Source organism: Stenella coeruleoalba (genome assembly GCF_951394435.1).
Source record: "Stenella coeruleoalba genome assembly, chromosome: 10".
Taxonomy (NCBI): domain Eukaryota; kingdom Metazoa; phylum Chordata; class Mammalia; order Artiodactyla; family Delphinidae; genus Stenella; species Stenella coeruleoalba.
This window is the reverse complement of record NC_137156.1, coordinates 85,053,636-85,069,973: the sequence shown is the minus strand read 5'-3', so window position 1 is coordinate 85,069,973 and position 16,338 is coordinate 85,053,636. Positions and strand designations below refer to the sequence as shown.

Genomic DNA, 16,338 nt, shown 5'->3' with positions numbered 1-16,338 from the left:
GAACCTTGAAATTCAGAATTCTCTTTTGATTTTCCCCGATTCCCCTTTTGGTTGTGACCTTGGGATTAGTTATTTAGCTATTCTATACTCTCTTTTTATACAAAATGAGAAAAATGCCACTTTTACGAGCAGGCTGTAAATTCCTAACTAACGCTTAAAGCACACTTTAGTTCCCTTCATCTGAGAAAATTAAAGTAAATGAAAATATTTCATTATTAATAATCTAATTCTCTTTGAATCTTTGATTAATACCATTTTAATATATGAGATTTTCAAAATTGGGTCATATTCTTATAAATTTTTGAAGGTGGAAGCTATATACAAATAGATAAATTTGAGTTAAAACTAATTCTCCTAAGAAGATTTAATATGGACATAATACCCCGTGAATTAAGCATAAAATAGCAGATTCAGGGATAGCCTCTTACAGAAACCAGTAGTGTATTGCTACTTTAAGTATTTTACTTTCATTAGTGGTGAGATAACCACTTTTATAATTTTGAACTTTTTTTTTTTTTAATATATAAACTGAGGGGGTGTCAGAGGCCTAACATACCCGGTGCAAATGGTACACTTTTAGAATGCCATTTTGGATTGGCGAAGTTTTCTTTTTTCCCCTACATCGCTAACTCAAGTGTACTGCGAAGTATTTCTCACCACTACATCCTTCCTCAGGATACTCTGTTAAAAATACAATGATTTAACATGAATGGATATTTCCAGGGAATCTTAAGGAATACTGACATTTCAGTTAGAGCTCATTTGGTTAGTTCAAACTTTCTTAACATCCTTCTATGACATGTGTAAACCTACTAAAATGTAGGGCACGTTCCAAAGGAAGGGTTTGAAAGTGTTAAAGGAAAGTGTCAAATATGTTACAAAGTCCTACCATTGAACTCTGCATTACCCTTTCCCTTTCATATTTAACATGCACGCAGCTGCTCATGCCATGTAATCAACTGATTGTTACACAAGCATTTTCTAAAGCTATGACAATCTCAGATTTATGAGGTCAAGAAGTGCAGACTTAATCCATTCAATAGCTGCAATTTATCGTCTGATTATAATTGTATACACAAACACAGTAATGATTTAGATGACATAGTGTAAAGATGAAATCCGTTTATTTTAAAAGGGTTTCTAACCTTTAAAATATGTTGCCATGAACACCTTGCGATGTCTGCTTTTAACAACACAATTATTATTGTTTTATTGATCAGGGTTTTATTACGGATTTGACACTTATATTTCATGCTAATCGAAAAAGGTGTAATTTTTCTGAACAATTTTAACAAGAATATGACTGTAATTAATTATATCACTATTATGTTTTCAGTGTCTAGAAAGAAGTGCTTAATTTATCACAGATGTCTCCTACAGCATATGGAAACCTCTTTTAAAAAGACAGGGTGCGTGCTCCTTCCAGAGATGATAGGGTATGACATAGGCACTACATTTATAGATTTCTGCTGCCATGCTGACCTGATTTTATAGTGACAGCTCTCCTGGAATGGGACTGTACATTAGCAACTCAGATAGCCTGGGTGGCACCCGATATTACCATCGTTTGGTCTTATAACACTAATTAGTGGTCATTCCCTAATGCTTTCACAGATCAAGGAAACAACCTGCAGACAAAGGCCGAAGTGGTGTTGAATAACACCAGCCATATATACTTCGGATATTTCTTTTCCCGTTTGCTAGCTGTAACAAATGATGAAATGCCATTACCAACTTGCTCGCTATATATGGCAGTTTTGTTCACTTAATATTTACTGTTATACATCAGTGGTTATAAGCTATACCTATAACACACACACACAAACAAGTATGTATGTGGTATTTATATCGATTTTAGTTTATTGCTAATGATCTTATCACTCTTCTAAAATATCATGGCTCTGTTATACAAGAGAATTAGAACCCTTATACATAGCAGTAAAATTTATGTTTCAAATAAAATTTTTAAAATAATTTGTATCCCATGCTAATAAAGCCAAGCTTTTCCATGTTCAATTTTTATATGTTGTTCAATAACAACCTTATTAAATCACATAAATTTACATTTCAGTTTCCACATTACCTACATATATGAATTACATTTCATTATATACTGCTGTCCAGTATTTGTACCATTACACAGAGTTTCTATTATATGAATCTATAAATTCTAATTAATACATATAATTTGGTACATTTAATATTGAGATACAGTTTTGCATTTTCTAAAAATGCTCAAAATTGTTATATGTCATAAGGTTTGATCTATATCTATACCTTTTTCCTAAATTTTCAGCATGATGCTGATTATTTTAGTTTATTAGAAAACATGTGATTTAAAAACCTAAATGGGAAGGCATTAAATATTAAAATAATTTATAAATATGAAATTCTATACCTAACATTATGTAGAATGGATGAAAAAGTATATAATATATTATAAGATGGCAAATGAAGTAAAATCAATAGTTGAATTGGTAGCATGTTCTAAATGTAATTAAACAGTCATGCTCACTTGCTTTTCTGCCCCACTGTTTTAAATAGCACAATCCCAATGGAAAAACACAGGCTAAGAGTTTTTGTTCCCTCTTTGAAAGAGCTGAATCAATATTATTATAGTCAATATATCTTTATCTTTAATAGAATGGCGAGGGGAAAACATCACAAATAACAATAAGTATTTCCTAGTAATTAAAATTTAAGAAGACAAATTGTATGTGTCCCTTCCAAATGTCACCTTAACATTAATAGATTTTTTTCCTTTTGCTTTTATGTAAACAGTCCCTATCTGAGCGTTTTCATCACCAAAACTGCAGTTTTAGTGCTCGGCCTGGCTGTACTTGGAACTTTGTTTTCCGTTTCATCATTACCCTTCTAGTTTTAAGCCTGCTGTGCTTGCTGTTAGTGAACTTTGAAACCGTTAGAAACACACTGCAGCAGTGGTAGAAGGATTTGTGAAATGCTGATTAACAGTCTTATTCATTCAAGAGTATTTATCGGGCACCCACTGTATTCTCGGCACTATTCTAAGCCCTGGGAACACATCAGTGAACAAAACACAGAAAGATCTCTGCCCTTTTAAAGCTTATGTTTTAGAATGGGAAAGATGGGCAGTTAACATAGAGTGAAAACTACAGAGTAGGCTAGGAAGTGAAGGTGATACGAGCAAAGAAAAGGGAACGAACCGGGGGGGGGGGGCGGGGGGAGCGTGTGGAGGTGAAATTTTAAATACCGTAGTCTGGATAGGGATTATTAAGAAGGTGTCATCAGAAGGAAGCGCTCAAGGAGGGGAGGGAGGGAGCCCTTCAATATCTGCACGGTGATGGTCCAAGCAGAGGAAGCGGTGCACAGAAAATATTGGAGCGTTCTGATAGGTAGAAGGGTCCGAAAGCACTGAGGCTGGAGCAGAGGTGAGAGGTGGGCGTAGGGGAGAGAGAGAGGACTGGGAGATGTGGGTCCAGGACAGAGAGGTAAGAAGGACACAGAGCCACGTAAGCGAAGGTCACTGGCTTTCTACTCTGAGCAAGATGGCGGGCTATGGCAGGCTGCCCGGCAGGAAGGAGCCTGAAGTTATCTAATTCACATTTTAAGAGGACTGTTCAAGGAAGGGGCTGTCCTGAGAATAGGCTGTCAGGAGATGTGCATGGAGAGGGGAGAGGACGGCAGGAATCCACTGAAGAGGGAAGGGAGACTCGAATCCAGGTATGAGCAGTAACAGTGTGATGGAAACACAGCATATGCTTAATTTAATACCATTCCTAACTGTTTACACCTATCTAAATGCCTTTCCTACGCAAAGTTAGTTAGAAATCAGAAACTACTTAGGGTCACACTTCCATTTTCAGATCTTGAGGTCAAATGCAAGAGACAGGACTTTCTTAAAAAGCATAATTTATGCAAGGTTCTTATAGGTTCCTTTCTCTCCCTCCTAGCCAAAATAACTGTTTCCATATTACTCGTTTTGTTATTTGTAAGTGATACAACAATATAGAGAATTATTGATTAAATATAGCCTTATCTCGGAACTTCCAGATTAACTGATTATCTCAACAGATCTATGGGCTACCAATTACCTTCGTAACCATTCACTATTTCCTTCATTAGATATTTGAGTACATACTATACCCAAGCATTGTGCTCGGCAGTTAGGTGTTAAACAACAACTTTCATCCTAGTTCACCCAAGAGGATGTCTTAGAACCTTTATTTGTAGCAAGAACTCTTGTAATTCCACACAAAGCACTTCTTAGGATTCACACCTTGAAACAGGTTATAACAGCAAACATAGAGTTCCGGCCCTTCGCCTTTGGTGAAAGGAAGAAGGACACACATGTCTCACCATCACACAAAGTAGAGGGATAAATGCCAAGGTGAAGCCATGAGTATAATCCAGAAGCAGCACCGCGGCAGGTTTTAAAGAATGAGGAGGACTCAGGAAGCCAAGATGAGACAGGGATAACTTTCTCTTTCCCTCTCCCATGAGGTAGGAGTGGTGAGAGATACGTGCTGAATCATACACACCTCTCTTCTCTCCTTTTCTACCTTGTGACAATTTCTGCTATTTTAGGTTTAGATTCTTTGGGCAATAGCTTCTTCATGACTGGAACTAAATACATCAATTCCACTACAATGCAACATAGGTGCTGCATTATAGAAATTATCACATTATGCAAATTCACACAATAAAGACCCCAAGGCTTATGAGAAAAATGGGGTCGGGGTGCAGCACTCAAAAACAGTGACACATAAACATAAAAAATTTTAAAAGGAACCTAATAAAAGCAGTGGCACAATTTTACACATTTAATAAACACAGAAATATGACAATAAATACAGCACTTTACAATAGATACGAACTAAAGTTTGCTCTTAGAAGTGGGTGTTAGAAGGGTTCAGCTTGTAAGTTATTGTGAGCAGTAGAAACAGGGTTATCTGGAATTGAAACGGGGTTATCCAGATGTGAATGGGTGTGTATAACACATGTTGAACTGAAGTAGATGGTTTAAGGTATGTTTGCGTGTGCTTTCTGTATATACCTATGGGACTGGGTTTAGCTAGGTGCATTTCCTGCATTTATCGAGCGTTTCCTGCAGACAAAAGCACACATATACAAGTGCAAAATTCACGTTGTGCTCAAATGTCCCCCAGTATATTATTCGAGTTGTAACAAATCACATTTTCAAAACTAGCAGAACTTCCGTAGTTTGCATTGGTTCTGCACTTAAGATTTAAATAAGACTTATTCAGACAACTGGTTGTCAAAGGGCTTGAATCAACACCTTCAGGGCTGATGCAGTCTCCCTAGAAGGCTTTTTTGAGGGACGGTACCTTTGATTGATTAGAAAATAGTGCCCCTACCTCTGGGGGTGCTGCCCACTGAGTGCAGGGCCAGCTGGCTAGATTTCCCGTCTACTTGCTTTCTCAGGCAGGCTGATATTATCTAAACTAAGGTGAACTCTGAGGGGTTTATAAGCTAAAAATTCACTGATTGCTTTGCCAGAAATTCTATGGTTTAAGGTCCATGTTCTGTTTCTTTTCCCTTGCTACAGTTGTTTGTTAGTGTGGCTTATGAAAGAATTCATTCTCAGTAATTTTTAACGACTCCAAAATGCTGTTGTTAAAACGTCCTAAATTATTTCCTACTGTTTTACCGGATAATGATGAAAGAGAATCCCATTACAAAGAAGTCCAGATAGGACACAAAAAGCAAAAACCATAAAAAAACATGAATGAGATTTTATCAAAAAGTTCTGCTTATCAAAAGATAGATTAATTGAAAATTGATTAATGTACAAACTATCACATCAACAGGCTCAAGAAGAATAATCATATGATATCAGTAGATGCAGAAAAACATGTGACAAGATCCAATATCCATTCATGATAAAAACTCTCAGTAAACTAAGAATACAGGTAACTTCCTCAACTTGGTAAAGATCATGTGCAAAATACCAACAGTTGACACAGTACTTAGCAGTAAGAACCTAAATACTTTTCTGCTCAGATGAGGAACAAAGATATCACCTCTCACCACTTCTTTCAACAGCATACTGGAAGTCCCAACTAATGCAGTAATATAAGAAAAAGAGAAGAAAAAAATAAAACTGTCTCTGTTCACAGATGACATGGTTGTCTATTGTCTAAGTAGAAAATCTTAATCTGGAACTAAGAAAGGTTGCAGGATACAAGGTTACCATGCGAAACTCAATTGTTCTTTTATATACTAGCAATCGGAATTTGAAATTGAAAACGTAATACCACTTACATTAGCAACCCAAAAAAAGACATACTCAGGGATAAATCTAACAATAATATGTACAAGATCTTCATGAGGAAAACTGCAAAGCTTTGATGAAAGAAATAAAAATAAATAAATGAAGAATATTTCATGTCATGGATAGGCAGACCCAATATTACCAAGATCCCAGTCTTTTCAACTTGATCTATAGATTCAATGCAATCTTAATCCAAACCCTAGGAAATTATTTTGTGGCTATCTACAAACTGGTTCAAAAGGAAAAGGAAAAGACCCAGAATAGCCAACATGATATTGAAAGAGAATAATAAAGTTGGAGGACTGACACTACCAGACTTTAAGACTTAATATCAAGCTACAGTCAACAAGACATTGTCGTACTGGTGAAAGAATAGATGAACAGGTCAAGAGAACAGACTGAAGAGGCAAGCAGTAGACCCAACAAACGGAGTCAGCTGATACTTGGCACAGAAGCAAAAGCAATTCAATGGAAAAAGGATAGTCTTCTCAACAAACGGTGATTTTCAACGAACTGGACAACAACATGCCAAAAAAAAAAAAAATCTAGATATAGATCTTACAGCTTTCACAAAGATTAACCTGATATGGATCATAGACTAAACTGCAAAACTATAAAACTCCTAGAAGATAACACAGGAGAAAAGTCCAGGTGACCTTGGAATTGGTAATAACCTTTTAGATATAATACCAAAAGCATGATACACGGAAGAAAAAAACTGATAAGTTGGACTTCGTTAAAATTAAAAACATCTTCTATGCAAAAGACACAGGTAAGAGAATAAAAAGACAAGCCACAGACATGAAAAAAATCTTTGGAAAGCATACATCGGACAGAAGATTGGTATCAAAAATAGATTAAAAACTCTTAAAACTCAACAATATGAAAAAAAGCAACCCTATTAAAAAATGGGCAAAAGATGTGAACACACACCTCAACAAAGATGCAAATACAGATGGCAAAGAAGCACAAGATGCTCCACATCATATGTCATCAGAGACTTGCAAATTAAAATAACAAGATACCACTACATACCTTTTATAATGGCTGGAATCCAAAGCACTGACAACACCAAATGCTGGCAGGATGTGGAGCGAGAGGAATTTTCATTGCTGGTGGGAAAGAAAGATAGAAGAACCAGTTTGGAAGACAGCTCAGCAGTTTCTTATGAAACTAAGCATACTCTTACCGTATGTTCCAGCAATTTCACTCTTTTGTATTTACCCAAAGGAGTTGAAAACTTATGTCCACACACAAACCTGTACATAGATGTTCATACCAGCTTTACTCACAACCGAAAGCAATCAAAATGTCCTTCAGTAGATGAATGAATAAACTGGTACATATATACAATGGAATATTACTCAGTGATAAAAAGAAATGAGCTACCAAGTCACAGAAAGACAGAGGAACATAAAATGCATATTGCTAAGGTAAAGAAGCCTATCTGCAAAGGCTACACACTGCATGATTCCAACTGGAGTACATTCTAAGCAAGACGAAACTATGGAGACAGTAAAAAGATCAGTGGTTGCTAGGGATTTGAGGTCAGGGAGGGATGAGCTCACTACTCCCACCTCAGCATCAGTTCCGTTTTTTGTGCTTTCAGTTACCTGCAGTCAGTTGTGGTCTGAAAATGGAAAATTCCAGAAACAACAAACTTAAGTTTCAAATTGCACACCGTTCTGAGCAGTGTGATGAAATCTTGGGTTGTGCACACTCTCCTGCCCGGGATCTCCAACCATAACATCACCTGCTCCGGACATCCAACCGCTGACAACATCATGGCTGGTGGCCTAACGCTATGTCACAATGCCTTTAGCATTCACTTGTCTTCATCTCACCAGGTGGGGATTTTATCATCTCACATCATCACAAGAAGAAAGGTGAGTACAGTATAATAAGGTATTTTGAGAGAAAGACCAGTCACATAACTTTTATTACAGTGTAGTATTACGAACGTTCTATTTTATTACTCATTACTGTTATCTCTGACTGTGCCTAATCTTTTTTTCCACTTTCTCACTTCGTCCCAGCTTACCCTTCCCCCTCCCCATGTCCTCAAGTCCATTCTCTACCTCTCCGTCTTTATTACTGTCCTGCCCCTAGGTTCTTCAGAACCATTTTTTTCTTTTTTTAGATTCTGTATATATGTGTTAGCATACAGTATTTGTTTTTGTCTTTCTGACTTACTTCACTCTGTATGACAGACTCTAGGTCCATCCACCTCACTACAAATAACTCAATTTCGTTTCTTTTTATGGCTGAGTAATATTCCATTGTATATATGTGCCACATCTTCTTTATACATTCATCTGTCGATGGACACTTAGGTTGCTTCCATGTCCTGGCTATTGTGAATAGTGCTGCAATGAACGTTGTGGTACATGACTCTTTTTGAATTACGGTTTTCTCAGGGTATATGCCCAGTAGTGGGATTGCTTAATTTATAAATTAAACTTTATCATAGGTATTTATGTACATTAAAATTATAGTATACATATATATGGGGTTTGGTACTAGCCACAGTTTAAGGCCTCCACTAGGGGTCTTGGAACATACCCCCTATGGATAAGGAGTACTACTGTAGATGGAGCACAGAGGATTTTTAAGGCAGTGAAAGTATTCTCTATACTGCAATGATGGATACAGGTAATTACTCATTTGTCAAAAGCCCAAGAGTGTACAACACAAAGAGTGAATGAGCTCTGATGCAGACTACTACACTTTGGTTTACAATGATGTATCAATATCCGGTCAGCAATTGTAACAATTGTACCACACTAATCCAAGATAGTAATGAAAGAGGAAACTGTATTTGAGAGGCTGAGGGGTTATATGGGAACTCTTTGTTCTTTGTACTCAGTTCTTCTGTAAATTAAAACTGCTGTAAAAAAATAAAGGTTATTAATCAAAAAAGAGAAAGCTTAAGAAAACTGAGTAAACAAGCTACATATTATATATACACACACACACCCCACATAATTCTGTTAAATATTTGACAATTCTTGTAAATATATATATTCACAGTACATTATACATGTACATATATGCCTCAATATATTTTCTTTTATGAGTTATCTGTTAACATTTTTTTGTTTATTAGGCTATTCTTCATTCATTGTTGATGTTTAGGAGTTCTTTCTATATCCAGATATAATATATATATGCACATACACGTGAATTCATATATGTATATATGTGTAAGTATATATACATGTATATGTGAATTCATATATATATAAAATATATGTGAACATATATATATTCATAGTACCTAGATTTGACAAAGGAATTGTATCCAGATGTATAAAGAACTCCTAAAGATCAACAATAAAAGAAAAATACCCTAAAGACAAATAGAAAAAAAAAAACTTCGATACCTCATTAAAATATAAATATTAAGGGACAATAGGTATATGAAAAACTCCACAATGAGCTAGCACTTCATATCCACTAGAAATACTAAAATTAAAAAGGACTGACAAAACCACCTGTTAACAATATGGAACAAATGGAACCTTCAAACATTAATGGTAGGGATGTAAAACGATACAACCTCACTGACACAGTATTTGGCTTTTTCTTATAAATAGTCGCACCCCATGGCCACCATGACCAAGTAATTCTATCCATTAGTATTCATACAAAAGAAGTAAAAACCTATGTTCACAAAGACTTACATCTGAATCTTCTTAGCAGCATTATTCATAAGAGTGGAAAAGTGGAATACATTGTGGTATATCTATACAATATATAAGCACTCAGCAATAAAGGATGAATGAACTAATTATATATGCAAAAATATGCAAAAAGTATCAAAAACATTCTGTTAAGCAAAAGAAGCCAGAACCTAAAGAACACATATTGTGTGATCCATTTATGTGAAATCTAAAAACAAGTAAAACTAATCCATTGTGATAAAAATTGGATAAAATAGTTGCAAGGGAAATTGCCTGGAAAGGGGCATTAGGTAAGTTTCTGGGAAATATTGTGTCTTGTTTGAGGTGATCATTGTATGGGTGTATACAATTGTCAGAACTCACTGAACATTCAAGACCTATGTACTTTACATTATGTTAATTACAGCTAAATATAAATGCCCAGATGCCAGCACAATAAAATATACACACATGAATTAAAATGTTTCCTACTATAGAATTTGGGCAGACCCTGTTCCCAAGCTAATCATTTTGAAGACAGATTGAAATATTTTATTATATTCTTATTACTCTCAGCAATTCTTATCCTGAGAGAGTTTCATTCTATACTAAACAAGCAAAAATGAATGTCTCACAAGAGAATCACGTAATGCTGCTAAGTGTCAGACACGAAGGTATGTTTTACCTAATGAGGTGTCTCAGAATTTTGTTTCACCCGAGACAAATTGATGAACTTTGGAACTACCGATGCCGTATTTCTGAAGAACATCACCACCTTAACATTTGAAACTCAAAGCTCATAAGAATCAACACTTTAATGAGAGCTTTCTTTCACTGCAGAGGGACACTTCTTCAAAATTGAAAGCATTTTGAGCTTTTCGGAGGACTGCATCTATTTTTTAACTGTTTCTTTGTTCTTCTCATTTGAGCTTTTTCAGTGAGTTTCTGCTCTTTTCAATGAATATCTCAATAGGTTGTCCAAACTATTCTCTAAGAAACCAGAAACTCAAAGAAAAATTCAGTGATCACCCATCCACGTCCAATCACTAAACAGTGGAAATGTATTTAATTTCTCAAGTGAAAAAAAAAATGGAATGAGGGCCCAGGTATTGAATTAAACGAAGTATCCTCTTTGTTCAAAACCCTGGTAGAATTATCTCAAAACTAAAATGGAAAGATAAAAAAAGATTGACTAGAAATTATAACTATATTGTGATGAGGCACAAATGTAAAACCATAGCCAAAGTATTTATCAACCAAATCCCTGATGAATCTGACGAGGGGAAGGATACTTTAAAACCTGACTTTGTCTGAATTTGCACCTAGTAGATAGCCACAGGTGCTGCTATGAACAATAAAAAAGAATGTCCTTTAATGGGTCCAAGGTTAGAAGCTTACAGTTTAGGACTTGGGTCGTTACTTTGGTTTCATCAAATCAAGGGTTCCAGTTATGATGTCTTGCACACTCTTTGCCTGGCTAAGACAAAAAGTAATGGCTAAGAACCATTCAGGTCTCAACCTCAACATCTCTTTTTCTTAGAAACCTTTCCTAACTGCTCCCCCAACTCTTTCTACTAGGTTAATCTCAAGTCACATGCTCTTACAACAACTTGGAATTTGCAATCAAACATATTAGGATTTTTATATAACTAGTGTTGTGATGATTCATTTACTGTCTCCACCACTTACTATCTTCAAAGATCCATCAGGATAGGGATCATGCTTATCTTGTTCATCACTGTAGCTCCAATCTTTGTTGAATGAATGAATCATCACAATAAGACGGGAGGATACCAAATAAAAGCCTTCACAAGAGCCTATACTCGTGACCTATATCAGGTATCAAAGAAAGAAGAGAGAAATACCATATGTAGACTATAACATCCTCACTGGTGATGTCCATTAGATTTCAAGCTCAATTTTTTGCACATAGATACCCAACTGTTTCAGTATCATTTGTTAAAAGCACTTTCTACTGTATTGCCTTTGTACCTTTGTCAAAAGTCAGTGGTTTATCTATATGTGGGTTTATTTCTGAATTCTATTCTTTCCACTGATTTATCTGGGTTGAAGACAATTCTATACCATTTTGATCACTGATTCTTGAAACCAGGTAGTTTTAGTCCCCTAACTTTTTCTTCTTTAAAATTTTTTGGCTATTCTAGGCCCTTTGCATTTCCATCTGAAGTTTAGAATCGGTTGTCAATCTCCACACAAGCCTGCTGACATTTTGATTAGATTGCATACGATCTATAGATCAATCTGCGGAGAAGCAACCTTGATTATAATGAGTCTTCTGACTCATAAGCAAAGTACATATCTCCATTCCTTTAGATTTTCATTAGTTTCTCTCAGCAATATTTTACAGCATTCAATGTCATGGTTTCTCACATATTTTGTCAGATTTACCCCTCAGCAATTCATACATTGTTACACTATTTTAAATCGTATAAAATTCTTATTCTGAATTTTGTTTCCTGATTGTTGGTTGCAAGTCTATGGAAACACATTTATTTTAAATATTGATACTATATCCTTCAACCTTGGAAAAAAAGGATTCTACATTGATTGAAAAAGATACCCTTGAAGTTACCAGTGAAATCAAGACATCTACAAATGTCAGGACTTTACAATTTGTGTGAATAATGGAGATTGTTGACACATTTTTATGAGGATAGTTTCTAGGTGTTACTCCAATTGTACCACTAGAACATTTCTGTTCAGTGTTGTTGCGTGAGAAAATATGGAAGAAATACACATTGTAAACTTTAAAACTCTACACAAATACCATCTAGTACACACTACTAACAAATCACATTTGAACAAATGAATGAATAGATGAGGAGTACAACAATGAATGCTTGGAAGATCAACTCTGAATACAGAAAATTCTGAATTGTCTGCCACCACTGGTTTAGAATATGCTATGCCATCTCAGTGGAAACTCGGATGTTAGAAGGCTTTCCTTACCCATCTCTTCAGTCTGATCACCCATCTCTTCAGTCTGATTAGCAATATGTGTCACATGATTTGTCTTTGTCTTAAACGATACAGAGATTGAGAAGCCAGTGGAGTAACTTTTTGAAGAATTTATACTATTCATCAACTATTAGTATATTTATCATAGATACCTTTTAAGCAAAATTAAAGCTTTATTCCATCATTACCTTGGACAAGCTGAATATAATCTATCTGGGAAATTCGGAATGTGAAGGTGATCTGGATGTGAGATCAGTTGCTCAACTAATCATGAGCATTCTTCTGTGGGATCCAGTTAGTTAGGGCAGATTTAATTTTCCTCTACATAGTTTCACACTCATCCTTTCTGCATTTAAGGTCTCAAAAGATGCCAAGAATCCAAAATAGACCCATGTTCTTCAGGGCATACAAATAACTCCACTATCTTATGAAAACTTTAGTCTGGGAATGGCCAAAAGCTCTGTCTACTGACATGGAAGTGATGCTGATGTTTAAAAAACTATTAGTGGGAGAGGAATTTGGACATTATCCTTTGTCACACTTATTAGAAGAAGAAAGAAAAGGAGGGGGAGGAGAGGGTGGGGATGCAAACAAAATCCTTGCCTTTCCACGTTAAGTATCTAAGTTTAACAGCCTCAGAGTCCTCAACCCAGGAATCCTTGCAGATTATGAAGGGAGACTTTCTTGATCAGGGTATGTCACCTCCTCAAAATGATTTAGTGTTTGCAGTTCCTCTTCAAATCTCTGCTTCAGCTATCATAGTGGTTGTGTGCAATATACTATTGTTTCTAATAAAAGATATGCTCTGTTGAGTTAAAGCAATTTGGGGGCAGGAACCTCATCCAAGCTGTCACATCTGGTCTCTTCACTGTCAGACAAATGGTTAGGATCAAAGGACTCAGCCTTGAGAAACAGCCTGTTGGATGACAGAGGACAACAGGCTTGCCATGTTTCTTAATATTTGTCATGTTGTTCCATGTTCAATAAAAGGACCCAATGCTACTGAATTACTGAGTGATTTATAAAGGCTTAAGCAAGCAGGTACCGAACAAGAAAATATTCTAGATGCTACATTTCTAAACCTTTCCTTCCAATCAGTATTGCTTCTGCTAATGTTTCAATGAGAACTATAAATTTAGGTCAGTGTAAGTTTTTGACAATATCACTGAATTTAAAGAGCCATGGATGTGGATGGTAAAAAAGTAACTTCAAAAATATTTCTCTGTTGAACTTGACCGCAGGAGAATTATTAGAATTATTTTCTTTCAAATAACATACAACTAAATTTTAGAGGTTATTCATCCTGAGGCCTCACACAGGCCTCAAATAAGAAGTAATTCTTACTGGTTTAAAATAATTGCTAAATTAGTGTTCCTAGGTATTTTCATCAATTAATATAGAAAATAGGCAACTCTGAATAGGCCATTAGTCCACTGGTTGACAGAGTATACAAGCAAAATTTCAAGGTGTGACAGGGAACTTCTTGGTTCCATTTCTTTGGTGCTCGTAACAGAGAAAGGTAATAGTGCTAAAAGTGAGGCTGGAGATCAAGAAGTCCAACATTGTTATTTCACAAATGAAGAGGCTGAGAACCAAGGAAATTAAATGATGTGACCATATTCTCTTTGCTGATTCCTAACAGGGCAGCGCTTAGAACACTCACTCTTGACACATGGTCTAGTGCCTATTAGGTCAATCTGCCTCCTACAAATGTTCCTGGCTCCTCTCCTTCTCCTTCTCCTCTTTCTCCACCTTCCCCTCCTCTTTCTCCTCCTTTTTCTTCTTCAGTCCTTTAGTTCAGTGGTTCTCAAATGAGGGCAATTTTGTCCCTCAGGGGGCAATGTCTGGGAAGGGAGTGCTACTGGCATCCAGTGAGTAGAACCAAGAAATGCTGTTAAACATCCTATAAGGTACAGGACAGCCTTCCTGCACACCAACAGCAAAAAAAAAAAATCAATCTGGAAGACCAAAAATGTCAATAGTACTGAAATTGATAAAACCTACTCTAGTTACATTCTACAGTGATTAAAAGTGGGTATTATATAGATTCGTTTTTTTTTTAGGGTAGAATCTTCTTAATGATCTCTTACGTATAACTCCAGTATGAAAATAAAAGCAGTTTTGATTTGAATAGATTTATTTTATGAGCACAGATCCACAATTTTTACATATTATGGAGTCATTCAGTGAAAACCCACAGTTACTATGTCAGTGACATCCAGTGCGGGGTGGGGGGCGGCGGTACTTGGTATTTAACACATTTTAGTCTGTCTTTCATTATCATTTGAAAAAATATGTAAAAATGTGTTTAAAAGTGAGATCCAAATCAAACATTTTTAAGATTCCTAAATGGACCACGTCTTGTTCTGATCTGTTTGCTATAACCCGCAAATAATATAGTCCAAGTACTAAGACCTGATTTTTCAAAAAATATAACACATGACTTTTACACAAATATAAAATTAACGAGTCAAAAAGGTATTTAATCAATTAATGAGGGAGCCAGTAAAATTACTAAAACTGGTTCAAAGGAGAACTTGAATAACATCAACACACACACACACACACACACGTCCAGTCAGAAATGTTGACATGGCAAAACTAGTTACTAATCCATTGGGTAATAAAATGTAACATTTGGGGTCTTTTCTACAGGATGGAAATTAATTGTATATCTACTGGAAGAAAATTCATTTACTTCATTATGAACAAAAATCACTGCAACTTAACCTCTATTCCAACAGAGGTGTACAGTGACGTAGACACAGACCACCAAAGGTGCATACCCCTGTAGGATCTCATAATCCCAGACCAGGAAGGTCTGCTAAACAATGCCCAATACTCCACTCAAAGACACGCAGTAATCTCTTGCCCATTTTCAAGTCACTGACAGTTTTTCCTGGCACAAGTCAGTCCAGAAGCTTCTGTATTATGAAGAACCCCTAGAAGAACTCAGAGTCATTTCCAAGTTTTATTTAAAGATCTCATTCCTCCATTCTACCCCCACCTAACCCTTCTGTTTCTAAGAAGTCCTACACAATTAGGTCCACTGAGCCTATACTTTTTAGACCTCATGTGAGTTAGAGAGGAAAATGTTAATTACTTAAAGTAAAAATAAACCAGGAGAACACGTTTTTTTTCACTGATTGCCTGACTGTTTTCTGGTACTTACAGCTGAGAGGGAAATTAAATTATCATCACTGATTGGAAGCTCAATGCTTGTTTTTATTTGGGGAGCAATCTGGAAATGGGAGATGCTATTAGATAGAAAGGTAAAATGTGATCTCCATGTTGAGCGCTCTGCATGCCTACCTGCAAGGATGCAGCAGTATTTCTAGAACTGAAATTCTTACAGGTCATAAACCATCTTGGTCCTATTTCTCCATGAAAAGGAAAGGAAAGGGACTATTTTTATAACATTTT

General features: G+C 36.0%; 1 long non-coding RNA gene across 1 annotated transcript in view; it reads right to left on the bottom strand.

Annotated features, from left to right (window-relative positions):
- Positions 1 to 16,338, bottom strand: part of LOC307192705 — a 796,377-nt gene that overhangs the window by 430,958 nt on the left and 349,081 nt on the right. The window contains exon 5 of the long non-coding RNA XR_013830162.1: positions 7,310 to 7,386. This is a non-coding gene — a long non-coding RNA (uncharacterized lncRNA). The remainder of the gene's footprint in view (positions 1 to 7,309; positions 7,387 to 16,338) is intronic.